Consider the following 23,190-nt stretch of genomic DNA (forward strand, 5'->3'; position numbering starts at 1 on the left):
GTTTGTACTGTACAATCTGAACTACAGGAGATCAGACATTCCGGTATAGCTGGTTCAAAGTCACTGTGTCCTTATTATCGATATTCATTTTATTGATAAATAAATAAATTCATAAGTTAAAAACAAGTATAGGTGCAGGGAAAAGGCAACATCAACCAGAGGAGAACCCAATGGAAACAGTTCATATCTGTCCACAGAAAATAGGAAACAAAGATAAAGTGTGAGTGCAATAAGTGACAATGACTAGATATATGCAGGACAGGAATCAGTTACCCATAATGTGTCTCCTCCGGGATGGCGCCAACCCCGACACACATTTTGGCGAATCTTCTTCTGGGGGTGGCGTCATCACTGCAGGACTCACACTATATACACTCACAAACACGAATCATAATGCTCCAACCAGATAGTAACTAGATTGTTAAATGCACTTTAATTTTGAACTCTCACAAGAAATGGGCCGCACGAATGTGACGAGCGACGTCACGTTACATATCCATCACATGATCATGTATCGTGTCACATGATGACGCAGGCAGAACTCGTGATCTTGGTGAGAAAAAAAGCACTAGGGAGGAAGAAGAAGGGTTCTCACATGACCCTGAGAGGAAGTGTGGGGGGGGGGGGGCTTGTTCTGATTGGCTCCCAGGCTGACAGACAGCCTGGATGAGCAATTCAATGCTGCAGCAGGCAGAGAGGTGCCCTAGCAGAGCAAGCAGAATGCCATTCTGTGCTGGGCTGTGAATGAGGGTGGTTGGGTCTGCCCGTGTCTGCCAGGAAAACGATCTTAGGGAGTCAGACAGAGAGAGAGTCAAAAATCAATCAGGGACAGTCAGAAATCAATCAATCAAGCTTATTGACAGGGAGAGTGAATGGAAAGGCTAGGATTCCAAAGAAGAATGGTGTGTGTGTTGTATAGAATAGGGACAAGCAGGGCACCTGAGAGACACGAAGAGAGAAGACAGGAGCTGTGTCAGAAGTGAAGGTGCTCGAGTACAGACCTCAAAAGCAGCTACCTGTAAGCAAATATTTAATTTCACCCCCCTCCATTTTTAAACAAATCCTTATTTTTTTTTATTTTTTATTAAGCAGCATATATACTTCATTACTTCATTTTTCACTTCTATTTTTGAAGCATTCTTACTTTGTAGCACACCTGCCTAAAACCTTTGCACAGTACTGTATGGCAACAAATATGGCAAAAGGTTAGATAATATAATTAAATGCTTAATACAAATCAAGGCAATAACGGCCTTCAAAGATGAGACTGGCAGCATTGAAACCAATCCAACTTTAATGAAGAAAACTTTAAATACTAGAAACAACTGTACTCCTTCAACAATGTGGATATAGAAGATTTTTTTTCTCCATTTGTGATTGGACCGCACTACAGCCAGGGAGAAGAAGATGCCCATTGAGATCCCTGTACCGATGCTATTAGTTAGCATACCAGGCGGGAGAATTTAACAGGGGCACAGCGGGTGAATGGAGAAGCGCTATTAGATCCCTGATTTATGCCCTACATTACCTGCTACAAATTTTATAATGTCTGGACCCATGAAAGGTCCTCTTTAAAGCATCACATACATACTGACAACACTAGGGAGGTCACAATGCCATTTGGAGAAGAGTAGAGGGGCACAATAATAACTATAGGCATTTGTACAGGGAGTGCAGAATTATTAGGCAAGTTGTATTTTTGAGGATTAATTTTATTATTGAACAACAACCATGTTCTCAATGAACCCAAAAAACTCATTAATATCAAAGCTGAATATTTTTGGAAGTAGTTTTTAGTTTTAGCTATTTTAGGGGGATATCTGTGTGTGCAGGTGACTATTACTGTGCATAATTATTAGGCAACTTAACAAAAAACTAATATATACCCATTTCAATTATTTATTTTTACCAGTGAAACCAATATAACATCTCAACATTCACAAATATACATTTCTGAAATTCAAAAACAAAACAAAAACAAATCAGTGACCAATATAGCCACCTTTCTTTGCAAGGACACTCAAAAGCCTGCCATCCATGGATTCTGTCAGTGTTTTGATCTGTTCACCATCAACATTGCGTGCAGCAGCAACCACAGCCTCCCAGACACTGTTCAGAGAGGTGTACTGTTTTCCCTCCTTGTAAATCTCACATTTGATGATGGACCACAGGTTCTCAATGGGGTTCAGATCAGGTGAACAAGGAGGCCATGTCATTAGATTTTCTTCTTTTATACCCTTTCTTGCCAGCCACGCTGTGGAGTACTTGGACGCGTGTGATGGAGCATTGTCCTGCATGAAAATCATGTTTTTCTTGAAGGATGCAGACTTCTTCCTGTACCACTGCTTGAAGAAGGTGTCTTCCAGAAACTGGCAGTAGGACTGGGAGTTGAGCTTGACTCCCTCCTCAACCCGAAAAGGCCCCACAAGCTCATCTTTGATGATACCAGCCCAAACCAGTACTCCACCTCCACCTTGCTGGCGTCTGAGTCGGACTGGAGCTCTCTGCCCTTTACCAATCCAGCCACGGGCCCATCCATCTGGCCCATCAAGACTCACTCTAATTTCATCAGTCCATAAAACCTTAGAAAAATCAGTCTTGAGATATTTCTTGGCCCAGTCTTGACGTTTCAGCTTGTGTGTCTTGTTCAGTGGTGGTCGTCTTTCAGCCTTTCTTACCTTGGCCATGTCTCTGAGTATTGCACACCTTGTGCTTTTGGGCACTCCAGTGATGTTGCAGCTCTGAAATATGGCCAAACTGGTGGCAAGTGGCATCTTGGCAGCTGCACGCTTGACTTTTCTCAGTTCATGGGCAGTTATTTTGCGCCTTGGTTTTTCCACACGCTTCTTGCGACCCTGTTGACTATTTTGAATGAAACGCTTGATTGTTCGATGATCACGCTTCAGAAGCTTTGCAATTTTAAGAGTGCTGCATCCCTCTGCAAGATATCTCACTATTTTTGACTTTTCTGAGCCTGTCAAGTCCTTCTTTTGACCCATTTTGCCAAAGGAAAGGAAGTTGCCTAATAATTATGCACACCTAATATAGGGTGTTAATGTCATTAGACCACACCCCTTCTCATTACAGAGATGCACATCACCTAATATGCTTAATTGGTAGTAGGCTTTCGAGCCTATACAGCTTGGAGTAAGACAACATGCATAAAGAGGATGATGTGGTCAAAATACTCATTTGCCTAATAATTCTGCACGCAGTGTATATTGCATGGTTATGTATCATTCACCTGAAGCTCAAATAATTACACAAGGACTACTTTCCAATGTATTCAGTCTGAAGAAGGGTACCGGACATTACTGCTCAGCATCCCCATTGGTATTTAACCCCAAGACTGGGTGATTTTTCCTTTTTCCGTTTCTGTTTTTTTACTGTTTACTATTTTTACTGTTGTTTACAGCCCTCCCAAAGCCGTTACTTCTTAATAAAAAAAAACACCATTCCGCTACTCCATTCTCCATAGTTTTTCTTGCATTTTTAATACTGAAAGAAAAAAAATTATGACATTTTTTTTTTCATCGCCATATTCTGACCCCCATAACTTTTTTGTAGTTATGTGCATGGAGCTGTGTGAGGGCTCATAATTTAGAGAACGATCTGTACTTTTCAATCATACCATTTTTGGGTGTGTATGACTTTTTGATCACTTTTTATTACATTCTTTCCAAAAACGGCAAATCTTTTTTTTTCCCCATTTCACTGTTTGCCATATGGAAAACTTTTTAGATCTCAATAGTACGGGCATTTTTGCATGCGGAAATGGCCATGATCCGTATTTTTTTTTTGGTTTACATATTTTTATTTACATTTTTGGGAAAGAGGGGTGATTTGAATTTTTATTTTTTATTTATATTTTTCTAAACATTTTTTTTAAACATTTTTTTTAAGTTCCCACAGGGAACTATAACAAACATTCATTAGATTCATTAGCTCCCGGCTCCCCTGATCCTCGCCGCAGCACACCCGGAAGAGTGTGCTTCTGGGTTTTAGAGCATCCAGATGCTGTGGTCACATTTGACTACAGCATATGAAGGGTTAAAAGTTTGTGACCGGCATAACCTCTGGTGCCTGCTGTTTTAAAGAGCAGGCACCCGGATGCTATGGTGCCTGCTCCGCTTTGAAGTGGGCACCATTTTTAAATGCCCGACTGCCATTATAAATTTACGTGGGGTGGTCGAGAAGGGGTAAATAGTCTTGGAACCACATTCTTCATATACACAGAATGTGGTGGAGATAGAAGGCATCTGCTGGTGAAGAGGGAAGTGTGCATATACAGATTTGCTGATGATATAGTCCAGGGATGGCCAACCTGAGGCTCTCCAGCTGTTGCAAAACTACAACTTCCATCATGCCCAGACAGTCTACAGCTATCAGCCTACAGCAGGGCATGGTGGGAGTTGTAGTTTTACAACAGCTGGAGAGCCGCAGGTTGGCCATGCCTGATATAGTCTTATCTTTAAGATCAGTGTATTAATATACGAGTAACAATTCTACATTCTTGAAAAATATAGCATCTTTACAGGTTACAAAGTTAAAGAAGTTATCAGTTGTCTGTAAATTATATTTCCCCTATATCAAATTAACTCTAACTGAAAGGGGACATAATTTAAGCAGCAGCACCCATAAAATGTAAACTTTAATGGCATAATACATCGAAAAACTGCCGCAATAATACGATACAAAAAGTGCATTTATATACAGAGAAAAGAAAACCCTAGCCCCTAGACCAGGGGTCAGCAACCTTCGGCACTACAGCTGTTGTGAAACTACAATTCCCAGCATATTCCATTCATTTTTATGGGACTTCTGAAAAGAGCAGAGCAAGTGGGCATGCTGGGAGTTGCAGTTTCACGACACTGGCCTACAGCAGCCTGCCCACCCTGATAAGGATGATCCCTCTATGTAGAATCTATACTGTTAGACCCAACAATAACAGAAATGCCAGCACTTATGTCAAATGCTTACTTTATTATGTGGACAGTAACAATAGGACGTGTTTCGGCCCGTTCTAAGCCTTCCACTAAAGGCACCTCAGAATGAAGTCAGATGCTGGCACATCGGCAACCAGAGTAAACACCATGTCACAAAATGTGTTTTCAGAGGAATTAGCAGTTCAGTGATGTCTTAAAAATAAGAAACAATAAATAGCATTTACCAGTGTTGTTTCCATAACAGTATTATTCAATATTTACAAAACATTCTAAAATCATCATAACGAGCCTTCAAATACCAAGTACAGGGTGGCCACGAAAAAGTAGCCCGACTCCAGTGATAGTATGACAAGATGAACGAGCAAGTGGATTGTTTTTTTTAAATTACCCATAAGTCACAAAAGATGCTAAATGTGGTCCCCGCTCACGTCTATGCATATTTGGGCATGTCAGATTATGTTGGCTGATACTGCTTGCAGCTCTCTTCAGCGGTGATGCTGCAGAAGAAAAAATGTCTCACTATTTTCAGCAAGATGGGACAACATGACTTGTCCACATGAGATTTTTATCTGTGGGGAAATTTAAAACAGAAAGTGTCCGCTAACAATCCACATCCTCTGGATGAACTCAGGAAAACGTCACACACACACTATCCACAGCATCACAAGCAGTATCAGCCAACATAATTCGACTTAAACAGGGACCACTTTCAGCATCTTTTGTAATAAAAAAGAAACAATCCTCTTGCTCATTCATCTTGTCATACTATGGCTAAAGGCGGGCTACTTTTTCGCGGGCCACCCTGTATCAATCCAGCGGTATTCTACTGTGTATATCCATATCAGATGATAGACCTATTGGAGAGACATACAGGCTCTGTTTAATCCCGTGGAATCAAGGGTCTTGCTCTTCTTTCCTCAAGGCTATACAGATTAAGAGAGATTTATCAAACTGGTGTAAATTAGAACTGGCTTAGTTGCCCATAGCAACCAATCAGAATCCATCTTTCATTTTCCAAAGGATCTGTGAAAAATGAAAGGTGGAATATGATTGGTTGCTATGGGCAACTAAGGCAGTTGTACGTTACACCAGTTTGATAAATCTCCCCCTAAATTCTATCAGTTCTATTCTGATATGTTTTCTGCTTTACACCCATTCCATATTATCATATAAAATTTTTGTAGGTGGGGTCTCCAGAACTGGCCACAGGATTCCAGATGTGGTATCACTAGTGGTCTTTATACTGGGATCACAATCTCTCTCTTCCTACTGGTTATACCTCTAGCTCTACAGCTAAGCATCCTACATGCTTTCCCTGCTGCCTGCCCACACTGTGCACTCATTTTGAAGCTACCTGATATCAGAACCCCTAGATCCTTCTCTTCTAAAGTCTTGGCTTAAAATAAAAGTGCCAATATAATAGTCAGATAGAGTCTTTCTTCTTGCCAAGAAAGGTTTGTAATTTTTTTTGCTACTTGAATGCTTTTTTTCCCAAAACTTTTTTTAAGCTATCGGCTACTACACTTGTCCATGAACGTCATCTATATTATTAGATGCCCATGTGGACTCTTGTATGGTGGGGAAACGGACCACAAAAGTAAGCATAAGGCCTCCTGCACACGACCGTTACGTTTTTTGCGGTCTGCAAACCACGGATCCGCAAAAAACGGAAGCCGCCCGTTTGCTTTCCGCAATTTTCAGAACTGAACGGGTGGCCCATTGTAGAAATGCCTATTCTTGTCCGCAAAACGGACAAGAATAGGACATGCTATATTTTCTTTGCGGGGCCTCGGAACGGAGCAACGGATGCGGACAGCACACGGAGTGCTGTCCGCATCTTTTGCTGCCCCATTGAAGTGAATAGGTCCGCACCCGAGCCGCCAAAACTGCGGCTCGGATGCGGAGCCGAAAAACGGTCGTGTGCATGAGGCCTAAGTCCACATTACGTTGAGCCAGTTTCCTCCTTTCTATCCCTTACCATTTTCCTCACAAGAAACACAGGGCCCACTCAAAATACTAAATATATGAGCAGGTAGAACATCCAGAGGTGATGATATTAAGTAGCTTTTATTACGTAGGAAGGGGGGGTATTTGGTTACATGCACTGCAGACCCATTAATCTAGGGGCTTAAACACAGAATATGAAGTAGCCCAGATAGGTCTACCATCTGATATGGATGTACACAGTAGAATACCGCTGGATTGATACTTGGCATTTGAAGGCTTGTTATGATTTTAGAATGTTTTGTAAATGATGATTAATACTGGTATGGAAACAGCACTGTTGAATGTTATTTATTGTTTCTTATTTGTTAAATATCAGTGAACCGTTAATTCCTCTGAATACTCATTCTGTGACATGGTGTTTACCCTGCTTTCGCAGGTTCCAGCATCTGACTTCTGAGGTGCTTTTAGTGCCTTTAAATTGGTGATTTATTTTTGTTCACTGCACTATAGCTGAGGATGGTTCAGGTTAGGCCAAAATGCATCTTATTGCTATAACATAATAAATAAAGCATTTGAAATTGGCGAAAGTGCTGTGATCTTTGTTATTGAAAAAGACAGTGAATCTGTCCCTTCCATGTACACCACATATTCGAGTGCCGACTCCATTGCTTTTACTGCACATCCCTAGCCAGGGGAAATATTGTAATATTTAAGTGGGTCAGCCGAAACCAACAAATGGATACTATGGAGACATGGAAAAAATGAGCTCAGTCATCTCAGAGCATGAAATCCATGTTAGGTTAACCAAAAGACTAAACCCAAAAGGCACAGACACATCTTCAGAAAAGTGGTGGGAAATGTGATTCAAAGTCATTCATAGGGCTTATCGCTTTTTCCATATACCGAAGGGAAAATATATCCCCAACTATAAGAATAAATGCCTCAAGTGCAATATCCCAAATGTGCACCTGTTCTGATGCTTTGGACATGCCTGAGCTACTGGAAAAATGTACTAAATTTCATAAAAGATAGGGAATACAGATCAAAAGAGAGTACTTCTCATTATAACAACACTAATACCTGGGATAACCCACCCTGACACTATTAGCAGCTGAAAAGGTAATACGTTACTCCTGGTTGGTTAAAGATCCAACATCAGTAGGTACAGTTTAAGTAGGTATTAGATAACTTAACAAAATAGAATAAATATTAAAAAGGCATCAATGAAATTAATAAAGACAACCCACACATACAAGATACACTTCTACAGATTGGGGGAATAAGGGTTAGTGTGCCTTTTTGGTATTGTTTTTTTTTATATGTATGGGAATTATGATGCATACATTGTATATTTTGCTATATGTATTTTGTAATGTGAAAAATAAAAGACATTATAAAAAAAAAAATTGGTGTGATGAAATTGGTTATTTAGATGAATATTGTAGTAAAGGTTGTATAGACATCAGCTTGTTTAGTATGCTGCATCCAGTCAGACTTGGAGGAAACCACACACTTTCCCAGCAGATGCTGCTTTATTTTAGAAACAGGTCCACAATTTTCTTTAATGCTCAGTTGGCCGAGTATTACAGACATGCTGTCTTCTCCTGGCTGCTGTGCCAGTACTGGGAGACAAGCGTTTACTTACTGAGAATTAAACAGTCTTGAAGCAGTGGTGCTAGCAGGACAAGAAAGGGGGCAAACTTCTCTAGAAGCTGGATGGTACTTTTTTCAAGGATGTCACTTATTTACATGAGGCATTATGATGCCACATATTTAGGCAGTACCCCAGAGCAGGGGGTATCTGCAAATGGTTTGTTATTTAATGTATTGTTATATCATATACTGTTATATATTGTCAGGTAATGTGTACCCAGTATAGCTATGTATGGATTGCAATCCTGGCTCAGCCCTTGTAGGAGGTTGGACTAGGATCCAGGATCCTCCCCCAGCTCAGTTAGTTATTAGGAGTAGAGAGAGGAAGATGTGCCTTATGCTCCCTCTTTTTAAATCGCCCTCCCGACCACCTCCTGGCTGGGAAACAGTGGAGCGCTCAGGTGCTCTGCTGTTTCAGTAGCTCTGATTGCCATGCATGAGAACTACTGAAACAGTGTAGCACAACAAACTATGCTGTTTCTGAGTTAGGGAGACAGTATAGCTTGTTGTGCTACGCTGTTTCAGTAGTTCTCATGCATGGCATTCAGAGCTACTGAAACAGCAGAGCGCAGGAGTGTTCTGCTGTTTCCCAGCCAGGAGGTGGTCAGAACTTTGTCTCATCTCACCTTAGTAATGGTGAGATTAGACTACACCTTTAAGACCCAAAAGCTACAGAGGCTCACCGATCTCTGCATTATCTACAGGAGAGATGGACAAAGACAAAGGAGAGAACTAGAGAACTTAGAATTTACATGGCTGAGCATTGGAGCCAGTAGGGTAACATGCTACCAAAAGCTGCATAGACTTTACTGCTAGCTAGATAGAGAGGAAAGAGGGCTATGAATCCCATCCTTGCCTAAATCCATACATCACTATCTGAGAAGAGAATCACACTGTGTACAGTTGGAACTGTGTCTACTATAACTGGATGTACTACTACTCCATTTGCACTTGAATGAAGAGATGTTTATTCTTCTACCTTTGGCCTAGGTTTCTGCCTCGTACACTATACGCTAGCCTTTGCACTCCACACACCCTGCCTTGCACCCATACAGACAATAAACATCACAGGCAACCCATCTACCATCAGGCAGGAGCCCCAGATCCAAGGTTTTCCCCAAGGGAAGAAAGAGTGCTCCCTCCTGTCACTGCCCTGGCTCTATGGAGCAACGTTGAGAGGATAGCCACCATGATAAATTGTTGTGGCCAGAATCACTACCACTCCCATCTTCTGCATTGGCTCCTCCTGGGTTCGCTGCATTTACACAGGGCACTATGATAGCACTTATTTTCGGGGGGCACTAAGTGTAGCAATATTGTTTTTTGTGGCACAGTATGTGGCAGAATTATTTTCAAGGGCACAATGTGTGGATGTATTATATTCAGAGGGAATGGCATGTGGTACTATGAGGAATTTGTCTTAGTATAAAATGTGGAAATGTATAAAAGAAATGAGCCGAAGACTTCTAAGCGGTAATCTCTGAGAGACCAGTAATGGATGGAGGAAGTCGTCATTGTGCTCTGGGCTAAATGAAGAAGAAATGGAAGGAGAAAAATAATTTGCTAGAATGCCTCCTGTAAGTCACTGGATATAACTGTTTATTCAGCTTATGATTTCATCTAATCAGTGCAGCGTCCCACTCAGGACATGTGGGAACTGCAAAATAACTTTAAACTGTATTACCGTGTTGCATGTCATTTTGCATTACAACACCTGTTGTATCCCTGTTCATAGGCTGGTCAAGTGTATTTTATACATCCCACCACTAGATGGGGATAGCACCACTCTGGGACATCTAGCCCAGCTCAGGTCTGATCAGTAGTCAGTCTGTAGTTAGTTTTGAGAGAGTGCAGATCAAGCACACAACTGCTCAGGTAAAGTCTAGCCCAAGAAGGGACAAAGAAAGGAAAGACTTAAGACCAAAGGATAATAGCCACTACCCAGGCATCAAAGACTTTTGGGAATCCAGGTGAAGGATTCTTTAGTCACAGGCAGCCTCACCAAATTACTGTGGTTTAAAAGGGACCTTGAAGCAAAGTCACCTACCAGTAAGAACTACTGAACCACAGCCTGAGTCAGAACCTAGCAAAACCTATTAACAGTGGATCAACAGAATTCCTCTAGATAACTAGAGACTGTATTCTGATATGAGTTGTATCCTACCACTGTCTACTTCATTCTTCAATATTTCTACAACTGGTTGTACCACCATAGACTGTACTGGCGTCACGACAAATACCACCAAGGGACCCAGCCGCCACAAGCACCCTAAACACCGCTGTCATCAAGGGCACCTCAACCTCCATCTAGGCTGGTGCTTCCCTACCACAGAGTGTGCCCCGGAGGATTTCATGCTGTCTTCCTCATCACTGTGCTGCTGGCCCAGGGAGGCTTTCTGCTAACCGTGAGTAAACCGATGAACTGTATTATCACTGGCCCCTCATCGGCCCACCGTGCACCTCACGTGTCGCCCCTGCGGTTCTGGCGCGTCACAATCAGTACTGTATACACTCATATTTCTACAGTGTAATTAAGAGTCTCAGCATGACTTACTATTGCTCAGATCAGACTGGGAGGTGTAATGGCTAAAACTTATAATTGCAAGGGTTAACCTGATTTCTGAGCTTGGTTCTGTGTGTATGTGTGCCACAGTTTGTATATGTGTGCATGTGTTTGAGTATGTACAGTACATGGGTCCACTATGCAAGCGTATGCATGTTCCATTAGTGGGGTAGAGGGCAAAAAAAATATATAAAATCCAACAAGTGTAGGAGGACTAATCACAGATGGGATAGACCACTAACTTTTAAAGCTTTGTCATTTAGGTTTTGCATCCAGATCTCTACAGACTAGTCTGACCTGTTAGCGCTTTCTGTCACATCTGCCTAAGCAATATTCATCATTTATTGATCATTATTTGGACAGCAGGAACTCTGTTCTATTCCATAACTCCCGAATTCAAAAAGGTTTGGGGAATCACATGATCCAGGTTTGAAAAGAAAAACTGCAGCCATTTATCTTGAATATATTTTGTGCTGAACACGTTTCCTGATGCCAGGCAGCAAAAGGCACCTACTTGGCAAGAAAGTTTGGATATCAACAAAAATCTGTCACTTCTGACTTCCTCAAACTGAGTTCATTTCTAAATACTTTGGACTGACTGAGACTGAACTCTGTGCAGACTTATTCTGAATGACAAGTCCCTCCTCTTCCGCCTCCTGCTCAGTTCTGTGCCACTCTATCCTGTCCTCTTCATTGTGTCTTCCAGTCTTCCCTACCGTGCTTAAAGGATATGAAAATTATTTTACACTAATTTATTTATTTTGTGGAGAAAATCATTTCTCCAATTGGTTGTCTTTATTTTTATTTTTTATTTTTTGTTCTACAGCCTGCTGTGCTATCTCTCAGTGAGTTTACAGAGAATCCGTCATTTGACTGATTTTCTGTAACTCCTCCTGTCTCCACATGGGAGCGCGCCTGTCTCCCTATCCCTCCTCCTCCCCCCTTAAGGATGGCAGAACAGTGCAGACTGTCAGCTGTAACATATAGTGGCAGCATCCCAATGCTTGAAGGGTTAATGTGGGGAACATGCCGCCCTCTGTTCAGGATGGCCATCTGTGTTTAAGTCACGCCTTCCCCTTCAGGATGGCCAGAGCAGTGGTGCTCCATCCATCCTGCCCCCCTTCTCAAGGCTGTGGGCTTACACAGGCAACCCCTGCCCCCCTCTCCCTCAAGGCTGCTGGCAGCCACATGCAACCCCCCCCCCCCCCCCGTTTAGGATGGTAGGATGCCGTTTAGGATGATAGGATGCTGCAGCACAAAACCCCCCTACCAAGCTTGCTGTCCCCCCTTTCAGAATGGCCGAGCAGTGAGCAGAGTGCCAGCTGTAACAATACAATTGAGACTCTGCTTGAAACAACCGACATCGGCTGGACATTTAACCCCTTCCATGCTGCGGTCGTTAGGGACCGCTGTATAGAGGGGCTAACCATCAAGCCGCTGCTCTGCTGTGGCACCGGCCGATGCTTGAAGGATAAACTGAGGTAGCTCCCTCCCTCCCCATCGGGCTTCTGCGCTGCTGTGGCAGCGTCCTGATGGTTACCATGGCAACTGAACGCCTTCACAGGCGTCCAGCTTGCCATAGTATATCTAAGTCTGATCAGGCTTTAACAGGAGCCTGATCAGGCTTACTGTGAATGAAAATATACTGCTGTACACTATACAGTGTACTGCAGTGAACTGTAGAGCCATCAGACCCACTGGATCTTCAAGAACCAAGAGGGTCTGAGTCCAAAAAGTGTAAAAGAAAAAGTGAAAAAAAAAGTTAAAAAAAAGGGACTTCTTCGTACATCCACACAAATAATTGGTTGAAAATAAAAAAAAATTTAAAACAACAAACATGTTTGGTATCGCCGCGTCTGTAATGACCTGCTCTATAAAAGAATCATGTGACCCAACCAGTCTGGTGAACGCCATAAAAACAATTAAATAAAAGAATTTGAAAAACCTCCCATTTTTTATCAACTTACATCACAAAAAATGTAATACCAAGCAATGAAAAAGTCATAGTTGCCCCAAAAAATAAGCCCCTAAAGACAATCGCGCAAAAAATAAAAAAATCTGGCTTTCATAAAATGGAAACACAAAAACATAATTTTTTTTTTTCAATTTTTTTTTTATTGTGTAAATCCAAAATAACATTTAAAAAATAGACATGGGTATCGCTGCATCGTTATGACAGAACAGAACAGCCATTTTTTTGTTACCTTGCCTCATGCATACGGCCGTTGTGTGGCCTTTCCATGGATTGGGGACCGCGATTTGCGGTCCCCAATGCACGGGCAACATCCGTGCGGCAGTCGGGACTGATCGGGGCCCATTCAACTTGAATGGGTCCATGATCCATCTGCACCGTAAAAAAAAATAGAACAATTTCTATATTTTTGTGGTGCGGAGGCACAGACAAACACCACGGAAGCACGTAGTGCTTCCATGAGGTTCCGTGCCTCCTTTCCGCACCGTAGCTCCGGATTGCGGACCAATTAATGCGGGACGCACACGGCCGGTGCCCGCATTGTTACATATATAACAATAGCAGCACATCAGGCCAAATATAAATATAGAGGTGCAGGCCAATGGATCCGGCAACAAATCCAGGACAATATAAGAATTTAAGAAAATGGCAGCACTTTCACAAAAAATTAGTGAAAAAAAAACACTTTATTCACCCCTGTGGTTACAACTAGGGATGAGCGAACTTGTATTTCAAGTTTGACGTACAAGATTCAGGTTTGGATTATGTAACAATTCCGTTATGGATTCTGCTATCACGGACCATAACCAAGGGTTCATTCACACATCCGCATTATGAGTCCGCATCCATTTTGCAATTTTGCGGAAGGGGTGCGGACCCATTCATTTTCAATGAATCCGCAAAAGATGCGGACAGCACACCATGTCTGCACCTCCATTCCGTGCCCCACAAAAAAAAATATAGAGCATGCCTATTTTTCTCTGTGGCTGCGGACAAGAATAGGACATTTCTATCATAGTGCCGGCCATGTGCGGTCCGCAAAATGTGGAACTTACATGGCTGGTGTTTGTGTTTTGCGGATACGCAATTTGTGGACTGCAAAACAGTTGCGGACGTGTGAATGGACCCTTATGTTCCGTGGTAGCGGAATCCATAACAGAATTCTGAGATAACCTGAACTTTGTACGCCGAACTGGAAACACAAGTTCACTCAACACTAGTCGCAACATTTTAGCTCATAGCTTGAAAAGAGACTCTGTGAATGAGCTGAAAACATTGCGACCACAGGAATGAATAAAGTGTTTGAGAGTGCGGACATTTTTTTTTTTTACACACACACACATATACAGTTGTGTTCAAAATAATAGCAGTCAGACATCACTAACCTGATCAATCACTGTTTTTGGTAGAAAAAACAGTGGCAAATAATTTACTAGCAGGTGTAGTAGAGTAATAGAAATCCAACAGCCCAAACAGTCATGACATGCATGCTGCTGACTCTGTGTAATTGAATCACTAATTGAAAGGGGCATGTTCAAAATAATAGCAGTGTGAAGTTCAATGAGTGAGGTCATTCATTCTTTGAAAAACAGCTGGCAATTATTGCCCTTATTTAAGAAAGGAAGGCAGCAAATGTTGTACATGCTAGTTAGGCCTAATGCACACGACCGTTTTTGTGATCCGCATCCGAGCCGCATTTTTTGCGGCTCAGGTGCGGACCCATTCACTTCAATGGGGCCGCAAAAGATGCGGACAGCACTCAGTGTGCTGTCCGCATCCGTTGCACCGTTCCGTGGCCCCGCAAAAAAAATATAGCATGTCTTATTCTTGTCCGTTTGGCGGACAAGAATAGGCATTTCTACAATGGGCCGCCCGTTCCGTTCCGCAAATTGCGTAAGGCACACGGGCGGCTTCCATATTTTTCGGATCTGCGGTTTGCGGACCGCAGAAAACGGCACGGTCGTGTGCATGAGGCCTTACAGTGCACTTCTCTCTGAGATTCTGAGGAAATTGGATCGTTCCAGACATTGTTCAGAAGAACAGCGTACCTTGATTAAAAAGTTGATTGGAGAGGGGAAAACATATAATGAAGTGCAGAAAATGATAGGCTGCTCAGCTAAAATGATAGCAAATGCTTTAAAAGGCAACCAAAACCTGAAAGACGTGGAAGAAAGGGAAAAACTACCATTCGAATGGATAGAAGAATAGCAAAAATAGCAAGGACTCAGCCAACAATCAGCTCCAGGAAGATCAAAAAATGGTCTTAAGTTACCTGTGACTACTGTTACAATTAGAAGAGTCCTATGTGAAGCCAAGAAATCTGCAAGAAGCTCCCGCAAAGTCTCACTGTTGCCAAAGAGCACAGTGACTGGCCTAAAGAGACATTTTGTGGACTGATGAAAGTAAGATTGTTCTTTTTGGGTCTAGTGGCCGGAGACAGTTTGTCTGACGACCCCCAAACACTGAATTCAAGCCACAGTAAACTGTGAAGACAGTGAAGCATGGTGGCGCAAGCATCATGATATGGGGATGTTTCTCATACTACGGTGTTGGGCCTATTTATCGCATACCAGGGATCAGTTTGAATACATCAGAATACTTGAAGAGGTCATGCTGCCTTAAGCCTCATGCACACGTCCGTGAAACACGGACCGTGTGATACCGGCCTGGATTTCTTCTGAGTGCAGGAGCGCACGGCGTCATATAGATCATAACAGCGTACTACTGTACTGCGGCGGCAGCAGGAAGTGCACTGCGTCATAGCAACCAATGCACTCCTGCACTCAGAAGAAATCCAGGCCGGTATCACACGGTCCGTGTTTCACAGACGTGTGGATGAGGCTTTATGCTGAAGAGGAAATGCCCTTGAAATTGGTGTTCCAACAAGACAACGACCCCAAACACACCAGTAAACTTGCAACATCTTGGTTCCAGACCAACAAGATTGACGTTATGGAGTGGTCAGCCCAATCCCCGGATCTTAATCCAATAGAAAACTTGTGGGGTGACATAAAAAATGCAGTTTCTGAGGCAAAACCAAGAAATAGAGAAGAACCGTGGAATGTAGTCCAATCATCCTGGGCTGGAATACCTGTTCACAGGGGCCAGAAGTTGGTTGACTCCATGCAACACAGATGTCCAGCAGTTCTCAGAAACAGCGGTTATACAACTAAATATTAGTTAAGTGATTCAAAGGAAAGCAAAATCTTCAAAAAAATTTCAGTTTATATAGTGAATGTTTGAGTTTGTAAAGAAGAATACAAACACTGCTATTTTTTTGAACAGTCTAATATTCCCTTTTCTTCAATTTTTTTAGAGGAACAACACAAATTTTATATATTTTTCTTCATGTTTTGATTTGGAATAGAATGTGTAGTGTTCCCAATGCATTTGTGTGTATGGAAATAGAAACTATTAGAAGGATTTTGAGCTTTATTCACTTTTTTAAACGCACTGCTTTTATTTTGAACACAACTGTATATATACAGTTGCAAGAAAAAGTATGTGAACCCTTTGGAATTATATATATTTCTGCACAAATTGGTCATAAAATGCGATCTGATCTTCATCTAAGTCACAACAATAGACAATCACAGTCTGCTAAAACTAATAACACACAAACAATTAAATGTTACCATGTTTTTATTGAACACATCATGTAAACATTCACAGTGCAGGTAGAAAAAGTATGTGAACCCCTAGACTAATAACATGTCCAAGAGCTAATTGGAGTGAGGTGTCAGCCAACTGGAGTTCAATCAATGAGATGAGATTGGAGGTGTTGGTTACAGCTGCCCTTGCCTATAAAAAACACACACCAGTTCTGGGTTTGCTTTTCACAAGAAGCATTACCTAATATGAATAATGCCTCACACAAAAGAGCTCTCAGAAGACCTACGATTAAGAATTGTTGACTTGCATAAAGCTGGAAAGGGTTATAAAAGTATCTCCAAAAGCCTTGCTGTTCATCAGTCCACGGTAAGACAAATTGTCTATAAATGGATAAAGTTCAGCACTGCTGCTACTCTCCCTAGGAGTGGCCGTCCTGTAAAGATGACTGCAAGAGCACAGCGCAGACTGCTCAATGAGGTGAAGAAGAATCCTAGAGTGTCAGCTAAAGACTTACAAAAGTCTCTGGCATATGCTAACATCCCTGTTAGTGAATCTACGATACGTAAAACACTAAACAAGAATGGATTTCATGGGAGGATACCACAGAGGAAGCCGCTGCTGTCCAAAAAAAACATTGCTGCACATTTACAGTTTGCACAAGAGCACCTGGATGTTCCACAGCAGTACTGGCAAAATATTCTGTGGACAGATGAAACCAAAGTTGAGTTGTTTAGAAGAAACACTATGTGGGGAGAAAAAGAGGCACAGCACACCAACATCAAATTGCTATCATCGAAGGAAAAATGCTATCATCGAAGGAAAAATGAATTCCCAAGTTTATCAAGACATTTTGCAGGAGAACTTAAGGCCATCTGTCCACCAGCTGAAGCTCAACAGAAGAAGGGTGTTGCAACAGGTAAATCAACAACAGAATGGCTTAGAAGAAAATACACCTTCTGGAGTGGCCCAGTCAGAGTCCTGACCTCAACCCGATTGAGATGCTGTGGCATGACCTCAAGAAAGCGATTCACACCAGACATCCCAAGAATATTGCTGAACTGAAACAGTTCTGTAAAGAGGAATGGTCAAGAATTACTCCTGACCGTTGTGCACGTCTGATCTGCAACTACAGGAAACGTTTGGTTGAAGTTATTGCTGCCAAAGGAGGTTCAACCAGTTATTAAATCCAAGGGTTCACATACTTTTTCCACCTGCACTGTGAATGTTTACATGGTGTGTTCAATAAAAACATGGTAACATTTAATTCTCTGTGTGTTATTAGTTTGAGCAGACTGTGATTGTCTATTGTTGTGACTTAGATGAAGATCAGATCACATTTTATGACCAATTTGTGCAGAAATCCATATAATTCCAAAGGGTTCAGATACTTTTTCTTGCAACTGTGTATATATATATATGTAATTTAGCAAACTGGTGTAAAGTAGAACTTGCTTAGTTGCCCTTAGCAACCAATCAGATTCCACCTTTTAATTTTTCACAGCTTCACTGGAAAATGAAAGGAGGAATCTGATTGGTTGCTATGGGCAACTAAGCCAGTTCTATTTTTGCTGGGGATCGCCATTAGCAACGGGCCACAAGTGCAGAATTTGCTCCCCTGTATATATGCACAACTGCATGTGGGTTTGAGCACTTCCTGCTTGTTTAATACCACGCCATTCTTTTCAGTTTGTATTTATAGAGATGCTTGGAGGTGTATAAACTCCAATTTAAATGTGCCTGCTTTCCATCTACAGCAGGGGTGGGCAATTATTTTTTCGATGGGGCCACATGAGAAACTGAAAATATTTTGGAGGGCCGGGCCAAAAGGCTAAACTCAATACTGCATAAAATCACCGCGTCCTGGCACAGGCGGGCGTGATGACATCATCATGCCTGCCTGCGCTGGGATTTCACTACCAAATAGACCTCAGGCCTGTAGCCTATGACAAGTCTTGTCGCCATCTGCAAATTTTAAGGCGCATTGGCGACCATTTTGGTCGCCATCTGGAGCGCTGTATTGCATCAGTGACATGAACACTCTCCACATAGAATGTTATATTACATCAGTGACATCACCGCTCTCCACATATAAGTGATATTTTACATCAGTGACATCACCGCTCTCCACATATAATGTTATATTACATCAGTGACATCACCGCTGTCCACATATAGGCGATATATTACATCAGTGACATCACCGCTCTCCACATATATGTGATGAGCGGTGATGTCACTGATGTAATGTATTACTTACCGGTATATGTGGACAGCAGTGATGTCACTGATGTAATATATTACTTATGTGTGGAGAGTGGTGATGTCACTGATGTAATATATCACTTATAAGTAATATATTACATCTGTGACATCACCGCTCTCCACATATAAGAGGCATATTACATCAGTGACGTCATCCCTTGGCGCTGGGGTGCGCAGCCAGGGCCGGCCTTAGGTGTTCAGGCGCCCTGTGTGAGCTAACCTTGTGGTAGTGTTACCTGCAGTCCTATGTAAAACCACAGATAACACTAGTGCTAAATAATGTAGTAGTGTTACCTGCAGTCCTATGTAAAACCACAGATAACACTAGTGTAGATCATGTGGAAGTGTTACCTTCGTCCTTAGTGTGCCTCCCTGTGTCTATCGCACAGACTCCATGCTGGCGCTGCCTCCTCTTCCATCTTCTTCCCCACACAGAACGTTCTGAAGCAGCTGCGTCAAGACATAGGAACACTGTGGGCAAGGTGATACACACAGGGAGAGACATACACACAGGGACGGGGACACACACAAAGGGACAGACACACTCACACACACACAAAGGGACGGACACACACAAAGGGACAGACACACACGGACGGACACACACAGGGACGGGGACACACACACAAAGGGACAAACACACACACACACAGGGATGGACACACACACACACACACAAAGGGACAAACACACACACACAGGGATAGACACACACACACACACAAAGGGACAGACACACACACAGGGACGGACACACACACACACACACACAAAGGGACAGACACACACACACAGGGACGGACACACACACACTGGCACACTCAACATCAGCAGCAAGTCCAACCCTTAATGACCCCCACAATTCCTGGGGGGGGGGGGGTGATGTAGTAGCAGGCAGGAAAGCACACACTGTCCCCCTGTCCTATATGAGCCCCCCCCACCCCCACCAAATACCTGTAAGTTCTGTTAGTTGCTTGGCTTTGGCTGTGGCTGCTGGCTGGGGCTCCGCCTCCTTCCTCTTTCTGCCTGTGCGGCAGCTGCATCACGCTCCAGCAGCCACTGGTCTGCTCTGTTAAAGAGACAGGCAGGCCAGGCAGCAGAGCGGAGCGCAGAGCGGCCGCGGGCCCCGCCCCCTCCTCACTCCGGACAGTGACTCCGTGCTGTTACAGGGCCGGCGGCGGCAACAAAAATGCCGGGGGCCGGATTAAAAGGTCCGCCGGGCCGTATACGGCCCGCGGGCCGTAGTTTGCCCAGGTCTGATCTACAGGCTACATTTAGGTGCACCTGCGAGGCCTGGGCCATATCAGCCAGTCTTGAGTGGGACTCGCAGACTCCTCCCTCCTCCCACTGCAAGCATGGTTACATGCTGGAGGTAACTGGTGAGTTGGCTATAAGTCGGACCTTACGCTCCTGTAATTCGCCCACTGGCTCCTGGTATTGCCCATATGGCACAGGTAGGTGAGTGTTAGGTCCGAGCTACTTGAGAAACCTTGGCGCGGTGCTTGGGCTCAGACATGTCCTCCACCGTAAGATATGTTGACTAATCTCTCAATTTTAAAATCAGTTTGAGGGTTTAGTTAGACTGCAGAGTGCACCTGTCTATTATTATATTGTTATATTGCTATATTGATTATCACATCCACATAATTGCTATCTTGTGTAGGATGTCTATTGTAGTACTTGTGGTCCGCTGCGGGCATCCTCCACTGTATGCATTTTTGCTGGGGATCGTCGTTAGCAACGGGCCACAAGTGCAGGATTTGCTCCCCTGTATATATGCACAACTGCATGTGGGTTTGAGCAGCTCCTGCTTGTTTAATACCATGCCATTCTTTTCAGTCAGTTTTAGTTTACACCAGTTTTGATAAATCTCCCCCCCCGTGTACTTCTATGTGTACATAGCATTGTGTATCATCACACTGTACTAATCTGTGTGGGAAAGTGACCGCTCACTGTGCGGACTGCACACAATACTGTATTCAGAAGAGACTGCAGGTAGTGAGAGCTGTCAGCAATGAGATCTAGATTCTGCTTATAACGCCATGGCTCTGACTGTAGATCGCTGCACTAGTGTTATCAGCCGAAATATCTATTGTGTCTACAAATAATGGACTTTCTACAGAATGGAAAGGGAGAAATAGATCTGCTGATTACAAGTTGTAGCATACTGTAAGGCCCCTTTGCAGACGAGCGTTCCGGATTAGGTCCGGATGCGTTGCGTCTGTGATCAGGGAAAATCGTGCGAGTAGGTATGCAATTGCAGTCAGTTTTGACTGCGATTGCGTTCCGATGTTCAGTTTTTATCGCGCGAGTGCAATGCATTTTGCACGCGCGTGATAAAAAACTGACTGTGGTACCCAGACCCGAACCCGGACTTCTTCACTGAAATTCGGGTTTGGGTTAGGTGTTAATTCACCTCATCCTGAAATCTTCTATCTTTATTCAGCAGGACCTGCGCTGACGTCACCGGGCTCACCATCTCCTAGCAACCATGCGTGAAAATTGCACCGCATCCGCACTTGCTTGCGGATGCTTGCGATTTTCACGCAGACCCATTAATTTCTATAGGGGCCTGCGTTGCGTGAAAAACGCAGAATATAGAACATGCTGCGATTTTCACGCAACGCACAAGTGATGCATCTGAACAGCCCCATTGAAGTGAATGGGTCCGGATTCAGTGCGGGTGCAATGCGTTCACCTCACGCATTGCACCCGCGCAGAATTTTCACCAGTTTATGTTTCTAGTTGCTCCTCTGTACATAATTAAAAGTTTTTACCTCACCCTTTTTGATGGCACTAAATTTCACAAAGTAAGGGCTCATGAACACGACCGTATGCCCTCCTTGACATACGGTCCGTGAGCGGGTCATATGTCCCGGAGCAGCATACATCGTGCGCACAGGAGCGCACAGCATCATAACATCGGGCCGACTATTGTCCTACACTAATATGATATTATGAGTGTGGGACAATAGCCCCGCGGGCGGCCCGACGCACACAGCATCATAGTAACCTATGATGCTCTGTACTCCCGTGCGCACGATCCATGCCGCTGCGAGACATATGGCCTGCTCACGGGCATAGAAGTAAATGGGGCCGTGTGAAAATCGCAAGCATCCGCAAGCAAGTGCGGATGCGGTGCGATTTTCACGCATGGTTGCTAGGTGACGATCGGGCTGGAGACCCGATCTGTATTATTTTCCCTTATAACATGGTTATAAGGGAAAATAATAGCATTCTGAATACAGAATGCAAAGTAAAATAGTGATGGAGGGGTTAAAAAAAAAAAATTAACTCACCGAGTCCACTTGATCGCGTAGTTGCGGATCTCTGTCTTCTTCTGTAATGTTAAGCTGCCGGCTAAGGACCTGTGGTGACGTCACATCACATGATCCAATCACATGGTTCCTTTACCATGGTGTTGAACCATGTGATTGGACCATGTGATGAGCACAGTGACGTGATGTCATCAAAGGTCCTATTCCTGTGCACAGCAAAGAAGAGATGCCGGCTGCGCGATCAAGTGGATTAAGGTGAGTTAAATAATTTTTTATTTTTTTAACCCCTCCAGCCCTATTTTAATAAGCATTCTGTATTAAGAATGCTATTATTTTCCCTTATAAATATGTTATAAGGGAAAATAATACAATCTACAGAACACCGATCCCAAGCCCGAACTTCTGTGAAGAAGTTCGGGTTTGGGTACCAAACATGCCGATTTTTCTCACGCGCGTGCAAACGCATTACAATGTTTTGCACTCGCGCTGAAAAATCGCGCATTTTCCCGCAACGCACCCGCCTCTTATCCGGGCAAAAAAAAATGACGCCCGTGTGAAAGAGGCCTAAGACTTTCTGCAAACTTCTGAAATGCCGCAAGAAAGGGTTAAAAACAAAGTAAATTCTTGTCCATCTGGCCTAGGACTATTTTTGCTGTATGCCAGATTCTCAGGATATCTAGACTTTAAAATGCCAGGCTATAGAAAGTTGTTAGATATACTGTGCACCAAATTGCATACACCTATTGTCAATGTGAACAGATACTCCAATCCATTATATTAGAAAGTGGCAGGTCCCGAAAACGCGTCATTTGGACGTTTGAATCTGAAAGCGTTGTTACAGGATCCTTTTTTGTTTTGTTTACTTCAACTGTTAATTTTATGGTACATACTGTACATTAGAGTAGGTCTACATGGTGACAGATGTAGTGTGACTGCCATAGGAACGAATGGAGCTGC

At 43.1% G+C, this 23,190-nt stretch overlaps 1 protein-coding gene and 1 long non-coding RNA gene across 2 annotated transcripts in view; both read right to left on the minus strand.

The window, feature by feature from the left end:
* Window positions 1-23,190, minus strand: part of CPA6 (carboxypeptidase A6) — a 241,128-nt gene that overhangs the window by 197,969 nt on the left and 19,969 nt on the right. The window lies entirely within an intron of this gene.
* LOC121001228 lies at window positions 426-22,010 on the minus strand. Its single transcript, XR_005779007.1, has 4 exons — window positions 21,997-22,010; window positions 12,650-12,657; window positions 9,158-9,162; window positions 426-549 (listed from the first exon to the last, which is right to left on the minus strand). It is a non-coding gene; the product is annotated as an uncharacterized LOC121001228 (long non-coding RNA).

The sequence above is a fragment of the Bufo bufo genome, chromosome 5, assembly GCF_905171765.1.
Source record: "Bufo bufo chromosome 5, aBufBuf1.1, whole genome shotgun sequence".
In the NCBI taxonomy this organism is placed as follows: Eukaryota; Metazoa; Chordata; class Amphibia; order Anura; family Bufonidae; genus Bufo; species Bufo bufo.